This window comes from Rhinolophus sinicus, chromosome 1 (assembly GCF_057876585.1).
Source record: "Rhinolophus sinicus isolate RSI-liver-muscle chromosome 1, RSI-T2T, whole genome shotgun sequence".
Taxonomy (NCBI): domain Eukaryota; kingdom Metazoa; phylum Chordata; class Mammalia; order Chiroptera; family Rhinolophidae; genus Rhinolophus; species Rhinolophus sinicus.
The window spans coordinates 126,955,497-126,974,754 of record NC_142501.1 but is presented as its reverse complement, the minus strand read 5'-3'; the positions used below and the strand labels follow the sequence as shown (position 1 = coordinate 126,974,754).

General features: G+C 40.4%; 1 protein-coding gene and 1 pseudogene across 2 annotated transcripts in view; one reads left to right on the top strand and one right to left on the bottom strand.

The window, feature by feature from the left end:
• Nucleotides 1-19,258, top strand: part of LOC148759256 (uncharacterized) — a 51,861-nt gene that overhangs the window by 9,002 nt on the left and 23,601 nt on the right. The gene's annotated exons all lie outside the window — the stretch shown is intronic.
• LOC148759257 (patched domain-containing protein 3 pseudogene) lies at nt 15,717-18,135 on the bottom strand (annotated as a pseudogene).

The window sequence follows — 19,258 nt, the reverse complement described above, 5'->3', positions numbered from 1 at the left end:
CAGTGAGCTGCGTCCTCCACAACTAGATTGAAAACAACGACTTGACTTGGAGCTGAGCTGCACCGCCCACACTATATTGAAAAACAATGACTTGACATGGAGCTGACGGGTCCTGGAAAAAAACGCGTTCCCCCAATATTCCCCAATAAAAACAAACAAGCAAAAACAACAAAAAGAAATACTGAAGGAGGCTGTTCAACCTGAAAGAAAAAAGCAAAAGAATACAAAACCATGAGTAGTATTACGAACAGACAGAAGCAAAAAATGGCAACCCCTACACCAAATAGAACACTATATCCTTAAACACAATACACAGTGTAAAGAAGGAAAAAGACAACCACAAACACTTAAAAAAAGAGGAAAAAGATAACTTGCTACTGCAGTGCAGAAATCAACTCACAGCTGAAATAAGGATAATTTGTGACAACAAAAACATAAAAGGGGAGAGAGTAAAGGTCTGAACTGACACAAGGGAATGGAGAAAGTAAGCGTGCTGAAGAAAATGGAACACTCTAAAATATGAAACTTTCTTTTACATAAACTTAATAGTAACCACTCAAAAAAAAAAATCCAGAACTGAAATATATAACATCAAAAAAGGAGAAATAGAAGGGAATGTCATAGAATACCACCACACTGCAATAATAGACAGCAACAAAAAGGCAAAGAAACAATGGAGACACCATTGTGACGGGCCAGCCGCCACAAGTCGATTGGTTCCCGAATGGGGGAGTGGGAATGAATAAAAGACACTCTCACATATGATGGCGATCGCAGACCCCAGTGATGCTGGAGACACTAAGTTTATTTTACTGCACCTATATATGCAGTTTGACTACGTGCAACTTAGCAACGAAAGTATGCATTATCTTAGCAACTGTAAATTCTTTAACTTTTACATAGGAGACACAAAATTCACTGAAACTCCCAAAAGTAATTATCTTATCAATTGCCCTGATAGGCATCAGCTTCTGTGTCTGGGAACTGGCCTTCCCACCACATACCTGAGCAGCTTACAAGCTTAAGCTCCCCCCAGGTGCAGGCAGAGACAATTGCCTCAGGGGGAGGAAACAGGTAGCATAAACCGAGCCATTCTGTAAAGCTCAGAGTTTCCTGTAACCATGGCTCCCCACATCTCCCCCTTTTTTATTTTATAGGAACAAAATCCATCCGACCAGGATGGCGAGGTGACGGTGCCTGTCTTAGGTGTCCCAGGACGCCTGCCTCAACTTACCCGTCTTTGGTACTCATATTTTATCATACAAGCCCTGTCTTAGGTGTTGAAGCGGCTCCCAAGTATTTACCCATCGTTGACTAACCCGTCCTTCATAATGCACAGGGGAGAGAGGCTTATGGCTTGCCTTAAGCTCAAGCTGATGAATGTCAGCTCGTAAGTCTAACATCTTGCTGATGAAACATCTAATGAGGATGGGGAGTAGGCACAGAACCAAACAGACACAGATGCCCAATGTAAGAAATATCATAACAGAATGGGTAATATAAGGCATAGAGGGCAAAACATTCCTAAGAACATTAACAAAGTCAGAAGCAGCCTGAGCTGCATCAAATTTCACGGGTTCAGCTTCTCTCATACTTTGAATTTCATCATGAAGCTGAAACATGTCTAAAGATAGGTTAGCATCATGCCAAATTCCTTGAAGATGTAAACGAACTCGATTCCAATCATATTGACTATTATAATATTTTTTAGAAGTAACACATATCCAATGATATTCTGAATGACATTCTAAATGAGATTTAACTTTCATACCCTGAATCACATTTCCCATATACTGAACTGTATCATAAAGGGCATTCACTTTTTGCTCTAATTTCTCATCAATAGCCTCTTGGGTTCCCAAGGCTAAGGTAACATTCTTTGAAAGAGTATTAACATAATGAGCATTTTGAATAGTCTGAGAAAGAGCCACAGCTGCTGTAGCAGCAGTTGCAATTATAGTAACCAAAGCCACAATTCCTGCAAGTAGAAGTCCAATAAACCGCTTTGGCCTACTCAAAGCATACTCAATTTCTTTAAAAACCTGCAAATTTCTTTCAGCATACCAAGGTCCAGAAATATTAACAGGAAACATAACAAAAGATGGTTGTTTAAGTATCATAACATGAGTTCCTAATGGTACCCAAGAAATACAGTTTGCTAAAGAACAATTACTACAGGATACACTAAATTGATTTCCTATAAAGTGTACATTAACATTTCCAATCAACAGTGCATAAGGAGAAGGAACACAAGCAGATATATTAACAGTCTTAGCAACAGTAGTCCAATCTCTAGTCCCATCTTTCAAGACACTCACATGACTGCAGGGAGTGCCTGATTTACAGAACTCAACTATTTGAACAACTTCACCTATTACTCTCATAAGTCTCCATAATGAATTTTGCTGATATTGTGTGCCAGAATTCCAAAGTCCAGAAATCAGTTCTCGGGCCCATCCTGACCGGTTACTTCTCGACCAGTCAATGATGTATCTGCCTGTTCCAGGAATGTCATAACGAACAGGATCAGTGCCAGGACAGTCTCTCCATGGGACAGTCTCAATATTTAATTTCAATCTTTTATTGCAAGATGGACGTGATGGAGGGACGAGCAGATTTATTCTGCGTCCCCCTGACCAATCACCTAGCATATTAAGACGAACAGTCCATCCAACTAAAGAGTCATTAATGTGCATAGTGACAGGAGAACTACGCAAGCACCCAGATGTTGACCAATTTTTTGCAATACAAATAGGCAAACCTGTTCCTATACCATTATAAGTGAAATTCTTCTCCAGTTGTTGTTTTATGTGTCCATCAGAGGGCAATCCTAAGGCATGGGTGTCATTAACATAGACTGGAATCTCAGGACCGTCCCACACAGCGGGGTGGAGGATTGGTGGATCAGGTACATAGGCCCAATACGTCTGGTCAGGTCCTGCATTGCTGAGAGCTATCAGCGTCATCAATAGGTAGAGGGTCCACATGTCGCACCAATCGTTCTGGCAGCCACCGAGGGCCTTCTGCATCCTGTGGAAAAACACATACATGTCCTCGTCCCCATATGAGGACTGGATCTGGGCCTTGCCAAGAGCCCGTAAGTGGATCTTTCCATTTGACCAAAGCCTGAGGGGCAGTGGAAGGATGCCAAAAGCGCTCCGCAGCACTTTTACCATGGGCATCCAAGGTCAAAAAATTTTGAATAAAGAGAGAATGAGACAAATAATTATGAGGCGTTAGGGGATATAACTCCCCCTTTTTTATTTTTTACAAATTAACTTTCAATGTACCATGAGTACGCTCAACAATCCCTTGTCCTTGGGGATTGTAAGGAATGCCAGTAACATGATTGATCGAAAATTGCTGGCAAAATAGAGAAAATTTTTTGCTAGTATAACCTGAGCCATTATCTGTTTTAAGTTTTTTAGGAGTTCCAATCATGGCAAATGCAGCAAGACAATGTCTAATAACATGAAATGTGGCTTCACCTGTCTGAACTGTTGCCACAACAAATCTGGAGAACGTATCGATGGAGACATGAACATATTTTAACTTTCCAAATTCAGGTATATGAGTCACATCCATTTGCCATAAGTCATTAGGACGTAAGCCTCGAGGGTTGACTCCATAATGAGGCACAGGCTGGAGATGTGAACAATCCGGACATTGTTTTACTATTTGACGTGCTGCTTTTCTGGTTATATTATACTGTAATCTCAAGCTCTGGCTATTTTGATGGTGGAGGCTATGAGCCTTTTGTGCCTTTTTTATTTGAGTCAAGGCAACGAGCTGAGTGGCAGTGTCTGCAATTTGATTTTCTGAGGCCAAAGGGCCTGGAAGATTAGAATGAGCTCTAATATGGCCAATATAAAATTTTTTACAGCGCAGCTGAATGGCCTGCTGTATCTGAAGAAATAGATCCTGAATAACACGATTGCTGGTGCTAATAAAAGGTACCGTTTCTAAATTTTGGATGGCACGAACTACATAATGGCTGTCAGAGAATAAATTAAAAGACTGGGAAGCAAAATCAAGCAATACCATATGAACTGCTCGAAGCTCAACTATTGGAGCTGAGGCTGGAGGTGTCTGCACTCTCTTGATAACCTTTTCATTGAGTGCATAGACAGCTACACCATTGCTAGATCCATCAGTAAAAACATTAGGTACAGCAGGAAGAGGAGCATGTGATACTATTGAAGGGAAGATTGGATCATGACGTTGAAAAAATTGAAGCAATTTATGCTTAGGATAATGATTATCTAAAGTTCCCACAAAATGAGCCAATGCAACAGGAAAACTGTTAGTAAACTGCATCAGGCCTTGAATCTGTGCTTTTGTAAAAGGAATAACAATAGAATCTGGCTCCTTTCCATAATATTTTTGAGCTTCCAAGCGGCTCTCCTGAATTAAACTGGCCACAAATTCATAATAAGGTGTAAGATTCTTTTGAGCAGCCACATGGAGGGTTATCCTTCTAAGTGGCCCTTCTTGCCACAACAATGCTGTGGGTGTATGCTTGGTGTCCAAAACATACACATATAGAGGTTTAGAATAATCTAAAAAAGAAACATGCTGTTGCTGAATGGCTTCCTCAACCTTAGAAAGAGCCTTCCGTGCAGGCTCAGTAAGAGACCTGGGTGAGGTCGGATCAGAATCTCCTTTTAAAATTTCAAACAGTGGTTTAAGATCTCCAGTAGTTAATCCCAAAGAAGGGCGCAGCCAATTAATATCTCCCAACAGTTTCTGAAAATCATTAAGAGATTTACAATGATCTTTCCTAAGCTCTATTTTTTGTGGGGCGAAATGCTGAGCAAACTGAAATCCCAAGTAAGAATAAGGCTCACTTCTCTGTACTTTCTCAGGTGCAATAATAAGACCTGAGGCTAGAAGATTCTTTTTCATATCTGCAAAGCAAGCTAACAACATTCCTTCTTTCTTACAAGCCAATAAGATGTCATCCATGTAATGAATGATATACACAGAAGGAAACTGTTTTCTGGTGTTATCAATTGCTTCACTAACAAACTTCTGACACAAGGTGGGGCTATTTGCCATACCTTGGGGAAGGACTCGCCATTGATATCTTTTCATAGGTTTTTGGAAATTTGGACTAGGAATACTAAAAGCAAATCTCTTACAATCTTGAGGATGGAGTGGTATATTATAAAAGCAGTCTTTTAGATCTAGCACTATTTTATAAGTATCCTTTGGAATAGCAGAAGGATGAGAGGTAATCCTGGCTGGAGAGCACCCATAACTTCCATAGTTTCATTTACTTTTCTCAAATCCTGCAACAATCTCCATTTCCCCGATTTTTTTTTAATTACAAAAATGGGTGAATTCCAGGGCGACGTAGATTCAATTACATGGCCCTTATCAAGCTGCTCCTGTACTAGCGCTTGAGCGGCTAATATTTTTTCTTGAGTAAGGGGCCATTGATCTATCCACACAGGCATATCAGATTTCCAAGTTATTGCTTCTGCAGTTTTTTTGGTGGAGTACAGGTAGATCTATGACCCTTGAGGAAAATATCCTAAACCAGCTCTTTGTAAATTAGAGGTAGGCGAGATGGGTTCCTGACGTCCTTGTCCCTCAGTGCCTAAGCCTTGTCCAGGGAGGAGCCCTTGATCAAACATCTGCTGAGTAACTTGAGTGCTTGGGCTAAAAATATAAACTCCCATATTGCTCATAATGACCCATCCCCATAGGTTAACAGGCAGACCAGGAATAATATATGGTTGAAAAGTCCCTTGATGTCCTTCCTCATCTTGCCATGACAATAAATTACTGCTTTGTTTAGGGGAATGAGACTGACCTATGCCCTGTAAGTCTGTATTAGTGCATCGCATAGGCCAACTAGAAGGCCAATGCTCAACAGATATGCAGGATACATCAGCTCCAGTATCTAAAATCCCTTGAAAACTTTTTCCACTAATTTTAAGCTGCAAAACAGGTCGATCTCTTTTTATTTCCTGAACCCAATAAGCATCAGAGGAACCGAATCCTCGGTTTCCACGTTTTTGACTTTGTCTATTTTTTCCTATTTTTACACGAGGCAAAATAATTAGCTGAGCTATGCGAGTCCCAGCAGGTATAACTGAAACATTTGAAGATGAGCAAGTCATAATCTTAATTTCTCCAGTAAAATCCTCATCAATAATTCCCGGGGAAACTTGAATCCCCTTCATAATGGAACTACTTCTCCCTATCAATAAACCTACAGTTCCTGGTGGTAGTGGCCCAAAAATCCCTGTGGGCAATGCTTGCATTCCCATCTCAGGAGTTAATACGATGTCGGTGGTGGAACACAGGTCCAATCCTGCGCTGCCTGAGGTGGCCCGGAATAAATCTGTGATGTATTTCCTCTCAGAGGCTCGTTCCCTCTCTGTCCCTGCATCTGCGCTGGGATCTGCAGTGCCCCATAACATTGTTGATTCGGGGCCAGGGGCTGTCCCCTCACCCAGTTTCCCTGGATGGGCTTCCCATCTTTATCTGTCTTGGATTTGCACTCATTAGCCCAATGTTTTCCTCTCCTCCATTTAGGACATATATCTGGAGGCTTTTTTGTAGGAGCGGTCGAGTTCTCAGACTCCCCTTTACAAGGGCATTGGGCAGCTCGATGTCCCAATTTTCCACAAGTAAAACAAGCTCCAGAGCGACTCCCTGAATTGAGTCTTGCCTGTTGATACAATACTTCTTTCATAGGCTTTCCCTGTATAGCTGCCGCTATGGCTATGCCTTGGGTAAAAGAGGATCCTACGTCAGAACACAAACGAATATAATCAGACAATGTTCCCTTTTTTCTAAACGGTCTAATAGCAGCTTGGCATGCAGAATTAGCATTTTCATAAGCAAGCTGCATTATAAAAGACTGAGTAGCAGCGGATGGCCCAAAAATCTGCCCCGCGGCTGTATTGAGGCGAGCCACAAATTCCTGAAAAGGCTCATCTGCTCCCTGCCTTATCTGAGAAACATGTTCCTCTTTGCGGGAAGTGTCTGGTAGCATACGCCAGGCTTCCTTTGCAGCGGCAGAAGTCTGAGCATAAGCTCCTGCCGCAAAGCCCATTTGGTTTCTTAATTCAGCATAAATGCCTTCACCGGCCAACATCTCAAAAGTGATGGGAACTCGCCTCAAATTGTTTTGATTAGCTTTCTTTTTGCAGTTTTCATAAAACTCAGATCTCCATAAGAGATAATCGACTCCCGAAAGGCAAGCATGAGCAATAAGCTTCCAATCCTCTGGAGGGGTGGCTTCAGTAGACAGAACATCCAAAATTGCCATGGTGAAAGGGGCAATAGGTCCATACTGCACACAAGCCTCTTTCAATTCTTTTATCTGCTTCCACTGGAAAGGCCTCCAATCCCTAACCCTACGTCCTGCTTGATCATATCTTTCAAAAATAGGATATACGCCAAACTGCTCTGTAGATTCCCCTTGCTTGTGAGCCTCTTCACAAGCTATTTGAAGAGGGGATAGTACAACAGAGTCCGATCCTGGCTTAACATAACTTGGCGAAGGCTCTGCAGGCATGTCCCAAACCGGGGACTGCAGCGGAGGTACCCACCTACAGGACTCCTCAGGAGGTGGTGCAGAGGGATCAACTATGGGGGGATCTTTACCCCGAGGACAATTTCCTCCGTCTACAGCAACTTTAAGTTCTATCAACTGTCCCTGAATCTTTTTTATTTGATCTGCAAGAGAAAGTGCAGCATCTGCAAGTTGCTCATCCTCCCGAGCCACAGCCACTAAAGGAGGGTTTTTGTCCCTATCATATTTGGCTGCCTCATCTTCTAATTTTTTCTGATCCTGAGGGTTTAAATCTTCCCATATGTCGTCTGGAAACTCTTGAGCAACCGGCTCTTTGTTAACTTTAAGAACTCCCTCTAACAACTTTGCGCCCCCTCCCTCCTCATCGCCGGCTTGTTTCACTTTCTCTAATTTGCATTCCTCATGTTTAAGGTTCAAACAGTCCCGGATCAAAGTCCACAGTCCAAATGTTTCAATCGGAACCTGCTGAGGCCCGTGGACAGTGTAAAAATCCTTTAATTGTTCTCCCACTTTCTGCCAGGTTTCCAGGCTGACCGTTCCTTCTTCAGGAAACCACGGGCAGACTTCCTTTATAAATTCTAAAAACTTATCTAACTGTTCTCTCCTCACCCTACTGCCACGGGCGGCAAGCAGTTTCTTAAGTCCTCTAACATACAGGTCCTTGCTGCTGGCATGACCCATCCTTTTCCCTAACTCGGTCCTTCTTTCAAACAAAGAAACAATCAGGTGCCCGTCTGGCCGTGCCCCTTGCGGGACTAAACCTGTCTTGGCTAGAGGCGCTTCGGTATAAATCCCCGAACTGGTGGACTATAAAGCCCAGTCGCCGTTATGCCGTATGACAGAACTGGAACCGCAGATTGGGGCCCAATCAAGCTCCGTGACAAAAAGTCGTGGAACTATCAATCATTCACACATTCATTCGACCGAGGGGATCGTGTCTTACTCACCGTGCATCCACTGAAATTAGCTCTTATACGAGCAGGGCCCTTGCCACGCGGTGTTCCTCACTGTTACCCCCGTATTCAGGTCCCTGTTCGGGCGCCAAGTGTGGCGGGCCAGCCGCCACAAGTCGATCGGTTCCCGAATGGGGGAGTGGGAATGAATAAAAGACACTCTCACATATGATGGCGATCGCGGACCCCAGTGATGCTGGAGACACTAAGTTTATTTTACTGCACCTATATATGCAGTTTGAGTACGTGCAACTTAGCAACGAAAGTATGCATTATCTTAGCAACTGTAAATTCTTTAACTTTTACATAGGAGACACAAAATTCACTGAAACTCCCAAAAGTAATTATCTTATCAATTGCCCTGATAGGCATCAGCTTCTGTGTCCGGGAACTGGCCTTCCCACCACATACCTGAGCAGCTTACAAGCTTAAGCTCCCCCCAGGTGCAGGCAGAGACAATTGCCTCAGGGGGAGGAAACAGGTAGCATAAACCGAGCCATTCTGTAAAGCTCAGAGTTTCCTGTAACCATGGCTCCCCACACACCATCCCACCAAGAAACCAGAGATAGAATGACAGGATATTCTCATATATCAATAATCACCCTAAATGTAAATAGACTGAACTCACTAATGAAAAAGTGCAGAGTGCAGATTGAATCAAAAAAATTAAACTCACCATATGCTGCCTCCGAGAGACACATCTCAGCTATAAGGACAAACATAGACTCAAAATGAAAGGGTGGAAGTTGGCGTCCCAAGGAAATGATATCCAGAGAGATGCAGGTGTAGCCATACTGATATCAGATGAAACAGACTTCAAAGTGAAAAAGATAACAAGAGACAAAGATAGACATTTCATAATGATTAAAGGAACTATACAACAAGAAGACATAACAGTCATCAATATTTATGCCCCCAATCAGGGAGCACCGAAATATACCAAACAATTAGTAACAGAACTGACGGGAGAAATTGAGCAAAACACAATTATAGTAGTGGACCTAAATACATCATTGACAGCTTTGGATAGATCATCGAAACAGAAAATAAATAACGAAAGAGCAGCCTAAATGTTACACTAGATGACATGGACATAATTGACAATTATAGAGCACTTCATCCTAGAACATCAAACTATACATCCTTTTGTAGTATACATGAAACATTCTCAAGGGTAGACCATGTATTGAATGTAAGAGTAGCCTCAGCAAATTGAAGAAGATTAAAATCATCCCAAGCATATTCTCTGATCACAAGGCTTTGGAATTGGATATCAAATGCAAAAAGAAAGCAGAAAAAAACACAAATATGTGGAGATTAAACAACACACTTTTAAAGAACTTCTGGGTCAAAGAAGAAATAAGAGGAGGGATCAAAAGATACATAGAGGGTCGGCCCAGTGTCTCATGCGCTTAGAGCTCCATGCTCCTAACTCCAAAGGCTGCTAGTTCGATTCCCACATGGGCCAGTGGGCTCTCAACCACAAGGTTGCCAGTTAAATTCCTCAAGTCCCGCAAGGGATGGTGGGCTCCGCCCCCTGCAACTAAGATTGAACATGACAACGTGAGCTGAGCTGCATCCTGAATGGCTCAGTTGGTTGGAGCACGGGCTCTCAACCACAAGGTTGCCAGTTCGATACCTCGACTCCCGCAAGGGATGGTGGGCAGCACCACCTTCAAGTAAAATTCAACACGGCACCTTGAGCTTAGCTGCCACTGAGTTCCGGGATGGCTCAATTGGTTGCAGAAAATCCTCTCGACCACAAGGTTGATGGTGGGCTGTGTCACCTGCAACTAGCAACGGCAACTGGACCTGGAGCTGACCTGCGCCCTCCACAACTAAGACTGAAAGGACAACAACTTGACTTGGAAAAAAGTCCTGGAAGTACACACTGTTTCCCAATAAAATGTCCTGTTCCCTTCCCCAATAAAATCTTTAAAAAAAAAAAAAAAAAAAAAAAAAAAAAAAAAAAGATGCATAGAAACAACGACTATGAAAATACATCCTACCAAAATTTTTAGGATGCAGCGAAAGCAGTTTTAAAAGGAAATTTAGATCATTACAGGCCTATCTCAAGAAAAAACCCAGATAAATAACCTCGTGTTACACCTTAAAGAGCTAGAAAAGAAGAACAAATGAAACCCAAAGTCAGCAGAAGGAAGGAAATAATAAAAATCAGAGCAGAACTAAATGAAATAGAGAACAAAAAGACAATAGAAAAAATTAATACAACAAAGAGCTGCTTCTGTGAAAAGATAAATAAAATTGACAAACCCTTGGCTAGACTCACTAAGATAAAAAGAGAAAAGAAATGAACAAAATCAGAAAAGAAAGAGGGAAGTTACCACGCGTGCCACAGAAATACAAAGGATCGCCCAAGAATACTATGAAGGGCTATATGCTACCAAATTCAATAACCTAGAAGAAATGGACATGTTCTTGGAAACATAAAGCCTTCCTAGGCTGAATCATGAAGAACTAGAAAATTTGAATAGAATGATCAACATAAGGAAATTGAATCGGTCATCTGAAATCTTCCCAACAGCAAAAGTCTGGGACCAGATGGCTTCGCTAGTGAATTCTACCAGATATTCAAAGAGGATTTAATACCTGTCTACTCAAGGTCTTCCAAAAATATTTAAGAAGAGACAGTACTCCCTGACTCATTTTATGACTCCAACATGACCTTGATACCAAAGCCTGGTAAGGACAACACAAAAAAAGAAAACTACAGACCAATATCTCTGATGAATACAGATGCAGAAATCCTAAACAAAATTCTAGCAAATCGAATGCAACAATGTATTAAAAAGATAATACATCACAACCAAGTGGGGTTCATCCCAGTGGCACAAGGATGGTTCAACACATGCAGATCGATCAATGTGATACACCATATACAAAATAAAGGACAAAAATCATATGATTATATCAGTAGATGCAGAAAAAGCATTTGACAAGATACAATCTCCATTTATGATTAAAACACTTAATAAAATGGGTATAGAAGGAGAACACCTTAACATAATAAAGACCATAGATGACAGACCCTCAGCTAATATCATAATTAATGGTGAAAAACCGAAGCCCTTTGCTCTACGTTCAGGAACACGACAGGGCTGTCCCCTATCACCTCTGCTTTTCAACATAGTATTGGAAATTCTCGCCAGAGCAATCAGGCGAGAGAAAGAAATAAAAAGCATCCAAATTGGCAATCAAGAAGTTTAATCGTCACTTTTTGCAGAAGACATATTGCTATATATGGAAAACCCTTAAGACTCCACCTAAAAGCTACTAGAAACAAACGAATACAGTAAAGTTGCTGGCTACAAAATCAAAGTACAAAAGTCCATTGCATTCCTATATACTAACAATGCAATCTCAGAAAACAAAAGTTAAACAAAATAAAGGAAACAATTTTTTTTTTTGTAATTGCAACCAGAAGAATAAAATACCTAGGAATAAACTTTCTCAAGGATGTGAAAGACTTATGTACTGAAAACCATAGCACGTTTTTTAAAGAAATTCAAGAAGGCAAAAAGAAATGGAAAGACATTCCGTGTTTGTGGATTGGAAGAATCAACCTAGTTAAAATGGCCATATTACCCAAAACGATATAGAGATTTAATGCAATCCCCATCAAAATCCCAATGGCATTTTTTAAAGAAATAGAACAAAAAATCATCAGATTTACATAGAACCACAAAAGACCCCAAATAGCCACAGCAATCCCAAGGAAAAAGAACAATGCTGGAGATATCACATTCCCTGACTTCAGCTTGTACTACAGGGCAACAATAATCAAAACAGTGTGATACTGGCAGAAAAACAGAAACACAGACCAGTGGAATAGAATGGAGAACCCAGAAATAAACCCACATAAATATGGATAGATTATTTTCGATAAAGAAATCCAAAACATACAATGGAGAAAAGACAGCCTCTTCAGCAAATGGTGCTGGGAGAATTGGAAAGCCTCGTGAAAAAGGATGAAACTGGACTGCTATCTGTCACCGTGTACCAAAATTAACTCAAAATGCATCAAAAACCTAAACATAAGACGTGAAACAATACAATGCATAGAAGAAAACATAGGTACTAAACTTAAGGACCAGAGGTTCAAAGAACATTTTATGCATTTGACCTCAAAGTCAAGGGAAGTAAAAGCTAAAATAAATGAATGGGACTCTATCAAACTAAAAAGCTTCTGCACAGCAAAAGAAACCATCCACAAAATAAAGAGGCAGCTAACCGAAAGGGAGAAGATTTTTGCAAACAACGCCTCGGATAAGGGGCTAATATGCAAAATATGTAAGGAACTCATACAACTCAACAACAACAACAACAAACCACAAACAATCCAATTAAAAAATGGGCAGAAGCCCTGAATAGACGTTTCTCCAAATAGGACATACATGGCCAATAGACATATGAAAAAATGCTCAACATCACTAATCATCAGAGAAATGCAAATAAATACCACAATGAGATATCACCTCACACCAGTCAGAATGGCTATCATCAACAAGACAAATAATAACAAGTGTTAGAGAGGCTGTGGAGAAAAAGGAACCCTCATACACTGTTGGTGGGAATGCAGACTGGTGCAGCCGCTATGGAAGGCAGTGTGGAGGTTCCTCAACAAATTACGAATAGAATTACCATATGACCCAGCAGTCCCTCTCCTGGGAATCTACCCAGAAAATCCGAAAACATTTGTCCGTAAAGATATATGTACTCCGATGTTCATTGCAGCTTTATTTACAATGGCCAAGACATGGAAAAAATCAAAGTATCCTTCGATAGATGATTGGGTAAAGAAGATGCGGTCTATATACATAATGGATTACTACTCTGCCATGAGGAAAAATGAAATACTGCCATTTGTGACACTCTGGATGGATTTTGAGAATATCATGTTAAGAGAAATAAGTCAGACAGAAAACGTCGAGACCCATATGACTTTACACACATGTGGGATGTAAAACTGAAAGCAACAAAGGAACAAGACAAACAAACAAAGAAACAAAACTCACAGACACAGACAACAGTTTAGTGGTTACCAGAGGGTAAGGGGTGAGGGAGGTAGTAGATGAGGGTAAAGTAGATGAGTATATGGAGATGGAAGGAGAACTGACTCTGGGTGGTGAACACACAATGTGATACATAGATGATGTGTTACAGAATTGTACACCTGAAATCTACGTAATTTGACGAACAATTGTCACCCTAATAAACTTTAATTAAAAAAAAATACATTCTTTACTATCATCGACTTTGCCACACGACATCTGCACTTGATTTTATACTATTTCTTCTATGACTGCTTCATGTCTTTCCTCCATAAAATGACTAGCAGTCACCTCTTAAAAGTCTCTTAACTCCCCCACTAAACACCTCATAATTTTGAAAGAAGTTTTAGGAATATCATGTTGTGTTATTTAGGTCTCAGTCAATTAATGCCTTCCCAAATAAGACTGTAAGAAACACATCTTACAAAAATAAATTCTCATGTCATCAGTCTTTTACTGAACTACAAATGTTTTATGGTCATTTGAATTGCGTTCCAAGAAGAAATGATTCCCAGGTTAAGGACAAGTCACCTCTCCCAGTGTAAAATTTAGTGAGATAATGTCTACAATTCTTTAAACCAAAAAATGCCTTATTCAATAGTGTTATGTTGCAATCCTATGTCTCTTCCTACAAAATAAGAACAAAGTAAGAACATACTAAAAAACAACAACACCAACAACAAAAACTTGCCGGAATCAATGATACTGAGTTGGGTAGAAGTACTTTCCTTTAGATACAAGGCTTGTTTGGTAAGACGAGGTGAGTAGATGTGATGTTTTTAAAACATGTCTACAAACTTTTTGACACTTCTCCAATGAAATTCCCTCTCCTTAAATATGTGCTGGCCTTAGTAAGTAACTGGTTTCTACTGAATAGAATAAAAGAATTAAAGAAGACATACATAAACGGAGAAATAAACTATGTTCACAGATTGGAAGATTTCGTATTGTTCAAGAAAACTGTTTCCCCTAATTGATCTGTAGATTCACCATACCCAAATCATGATCCCAAAAGGCTTCTATCGATAAATTGGCAAGTGATTTTAAAATGAATATCTAATTGCAAATAACCTAGAGTAAGCAAAAGCAATTTGGAAAGGACGAAAAATATTGGACAACTTATGCAGCCTAATTTCAAGAAACCATACAGCTTCAGTAATCAAGGCAGTGTGGTACTGGTTTTTATAGACAAGCAGATCAACGATCAAAACTAAAGCCATAGGTAAATTGTCAACTGGCTCTTTGACAGAGGAACCAAGTGAACCCTATTAATTAGTGAAAGGACAGTCTTTTCACTAATGATGCTGGGACAGCTAGATAACTATTATGGAAAGAAAATTAATCTCTATCCATACTTCCCACCAAACACAGATCTATGGATCAAATGTAAAGTAAAAACCATTAGCTTTGAGAAGAATACAGAGGTAATTTTTTTTCGTAATCTAGGAATAGGCAAAATTTTCTTAGGGCACAGAAAGCACTATCAAACACAAAGAAAAAAAAAGAAATAAAAGAAGAAGATAAATTGGATTTCAAAACTTTAAAACTTGAGTTCATCAAAATACACCGTGAAGCAAATGCATAGCAAAGAGCCAGAATGGGAGAGAAATAAATTGAAATTTTACATGATAATGCATGTGGGAAGGTACAATGAAAATAATATTTCATTTGTACTATCACACGTAAAATACTTGAGTTCCAGGTATAAACATCGAAAGAAGAAATAAAAGGAAAAGAATAACTGGAAAGTTATACTTTTTACTTGATTCTATAGATCATAATAAAAGTGACACTTCCTAATTTAGTAAAGGTATTTTAATGTAAGACTAATTTTTCTCAGGATATTTTAAATAACATTTTAAAATGGGATTTTTCAAGTGAAGAAAACATGCCTTTGTTTTTAGTTTACTGACTATTCTTTGTTTTTTTAATTATCTATTTTTTTCCATTACAGTGGATATTCAATATTATTTATGTCAGTTTCAGGCATACAGCGTAATGGTTACACATTTATATAATTTATGCAGTGATCCCCCTATTACCCTATTCATAATTATGCGTTTTTATCAGAATGAATTGGAGGCAATCAGGAATTCTATACTTGGTCTTTGATTTGCTAGTTGATATTCAAACAAACCTTCAAAAAAAAAAAAAAGAGGCTAAAAATACTGGAATAAAAATTCGGCCACGAGCAACCCCAAATACCATAACAAGAAACAACATCTTCAAAAAGGTCCTGCAGTCCTATGCTTTAGCTGCTGATAAAGCACACACCCGGATTACTATGAAAGTAGCACTTTGTAACAGTGGGTGGCCTAGCACACACAACACTCACTTCCTATGGTTCACCGAGGGCTTCACATTGTAAACAAACGCATAGGAACTGTGTGCAGAAAAATGGAAAGATAATCTTGTATAAATGGCAAGATTAATCATGGGTATGGAATGAAGATGGACGCTCCACAATGCCATGGAATTGGTTACTCCCACAATCACAGAAGCAATGGCAAAGTTACCCACAAGGAACACAGTGGAGGAGGAATTAACACTCAGGAAACAAGGGACATAGCTGTTGATGTGACAATGACATTTCGAATAGTGTTTTCTATTATTGCAGTATACTGATCAAAATACATGAATGCCAGTTTATACACCATTAAGGGAAATTCACACTTTTCGGCCAAACCTTGTTAACTGCAATAGCGGTATCTTTTTTTGAGTTGAAAATGAAATACCTGTGGTCTGAACAAAGGCCCGGGAAGAAATGATTTCATGTGATGATGAAATAGTAATATCATACGTACGAAATTGGAAAGTCTGTTTCTAAAAGCATTCTTGTCACGTACATCTTGTCTGTTATCTTCCATATAGTGCACATATTCTCATAACCAAAACTCTGCAAGAATTTTATCTACATAGTCTTTGTTTTCCAAATCGGCCAGACGTTTGTCCACTCTTTGTCCTAGCATGTTTATGCCAGTAGTCAAGAGTTTCTGTAACAATAACCATAACCCTGGGACCATAACTTCATCGAGAGTAAAATATTGTGTGATGTAGGAATCGTCACTTGTCAAATTTCGAAGGTCTAAAGCTTCCTCCACTTGGAAACAGCCATATATACTACCTGGCAGGTAAAAGTGTATAGAAGCACTTCCCAAAACCTGGACTCAGTGCTTGTGAGCAAAGGGCCAAAATAGTCTCCTAGAGCCTCAGAAATCGTCTTGCTCTGCTGTAATCCATTTCTGAAAACTCAGAAAAACACAATAGGAAAAATTGGATTCTTTCCTTCTGAAATGATAGACTGGGAAGACAGTAGATACTTTTCTACTGGATGGCAAGCTTACATAGTTATTACGTTTACTAGTTCACTAGTTTACTAGTTCATAGCATTTTAGGTTCAAATGTATATGCAACTTAAAAGCAGAAAAACATCATATTAGTCTTACCGTGTTATAATGTAAGGGTTTCATCCCAAGAAAGTTGTCAAAGTTAGTACTGATTTATCCTTGATTTTCAGCTATAATCTCCCAAGATTTATTTCTAAGGGTTTCTATTTTTTCTTTAATTTGATTATTTCACTTGATGTAAGGATTTTGCTCAGAATATCTAATGACGTCCAAGTTTAATAATTGTATTACGTTTATATGATCTATGCTTCTTGGTGTTGGTAAATGGCACACAATTTTATAAGGACAAAAATATGATTAAATACACAACATTGGCAAAATCATTGGCCAGATGAATGTTGTGACACTGCCAAAAATGAACTGTCAGTAGCAGTGTGGTTATTCATGATCTGATTAACTTTGGAAAGACAGTTGAAGGATTTAAATGACAAATTTAAGGTGGGTTGCAAAAAAAGTATACGAAAATCAAAGGGCAGCTATAATAATACTGGTACAGTTGTAACAGACTGACAAGTGAACACACTGCCAACTAAAAGAATGGAAAGAGAGATCTTTTCTGGCCATTCCAGATGGCATAAATTGGTGAAATCTCATGTCAAAAGGAACAAATCAATAGATGTCTGTGTTCACAGGCCTTATTCAAGAAGCACATAGATACAAATTATACTTTAACTTTCTAAAGTAGCTTTCTAGTCTAAGGTAATTATTTTTCTAAAGGTGTTTCATAGATTAAGAGGTTCAAAATAGAACATTTGAAAAGACAAAAGGGTTATCTTTGGAAACCAAACTCTTAAGTGCTTTTGTATTTTATTGCTAGAAATCAATAGATTTCACACTTTTAGAGAACATAAGTTTTTTTCTTTTTTCTCATTTACGTTTTTTGCTTCTCCTAAGTTCTCTGCCTCTTACATATCTGGTTTTCTAATTCAGGAAATGAAATTTCCTATTTCATTTTCCCCACGTGACCCAGCAAAAGACTGGGCCAAAGCCCAGCAGGGTCTGAAGGGAACCCAGCGCTGCCTCCAAGTGCCTCTGAGATGTGAGACGCCTGGGCCTTGCCCGTGAGCTCTGGGTGCCCTTGCACCTTAGGCTTCTGTGCACCTGCCAGTGACATCAGCTCTGACCCGGCCCGGTTGCTCGGTTACAGGCATTCTGGGCCGAGAGGTTCCAAACCGCCTCACTGTCCTGCTGGGATCTGGTGGGAGAGGCAGTTGACGGCTCCTGAGTCTACTGCTGTTTGGGCTCAGCGGACTGAAAAGCATGAGTGGTGCTGAGGGGCTTGCGACGCCCTTAGGCTCGGCCAGGAAGGAGGATGTTCACTCGAGGCATGAGAGTCGCGCGGCGCCCTTGGAATCCAAAAACAGCTCGCAGCGCCATGGTGCTGTCAAGAAGACTGAGGGTAGCGGGAGCTACCAAATCGAAGGGAAGGATCTCAGGAAGATCCACATAGCCGCCTGCAGCGGGGACGTCCCGGAAGTGCAGAGGCTTCTCTTGCTCCGTCCGGGGCGCTTGAATGACAGAGACAGGCAGAAGCGGTGAGAGGGCTGCGAGGCCGGTGGCCACAGGCGGCCCCGGGGGAGGCGGGGCCCTGGGAGAGGGGCTCACCTGCCGGGGCTCATCCAGGTGATGCCAGCCCTCCTGTCACCCAGGGCGCTGGGCTGTCTTCCCCCGGGTGGAGACCCTACCTGGGGTCCAGGGCCCAGGCGGACTCTGCGGGCAGCAGAAATAAACACTTGGGACCCACTCATCATTCCCCTTACAGAGCGCTCTACTGACACGTTCAAAGGCATTTAACTAAATATCTGTGATGGACATCAACTCAGTATTCACAGCATTTTATTTTTGATGTTCACAATTTCAGACATAATGTCATATCCTATAGAAAAGTGCGTAACGAGAAAGAAACTTCCCATCATAGGTCGACTTGTGGGCTAAACATTCTTCCCATACAATCCAGCATCCATTTTGCATCAGTGTACAGCTATGTGTGTGTACCTACAAGTGGCCAACGGACATTGGGGACATAGTTCGTGTTTATAGTGAGAAAAGGGATTTAAGGTAAAAGAGAAACAAAATTCCCCTTTCCGTCCACAAAGCGTGTGAAGGAGAGGAGCCACGGCACTTACACTGCTGCTTCAAGTTTAACTTGCTTTTGGCTTTTCAAGTGGGCCACTTGGTGATCAGGACCACGTTTAAAAAATATAGTTGCCTTTACCCGTCAATTCCAAATACTCAAGTATCTTTACGAAATGATTAGGTAAGTTACATACAATT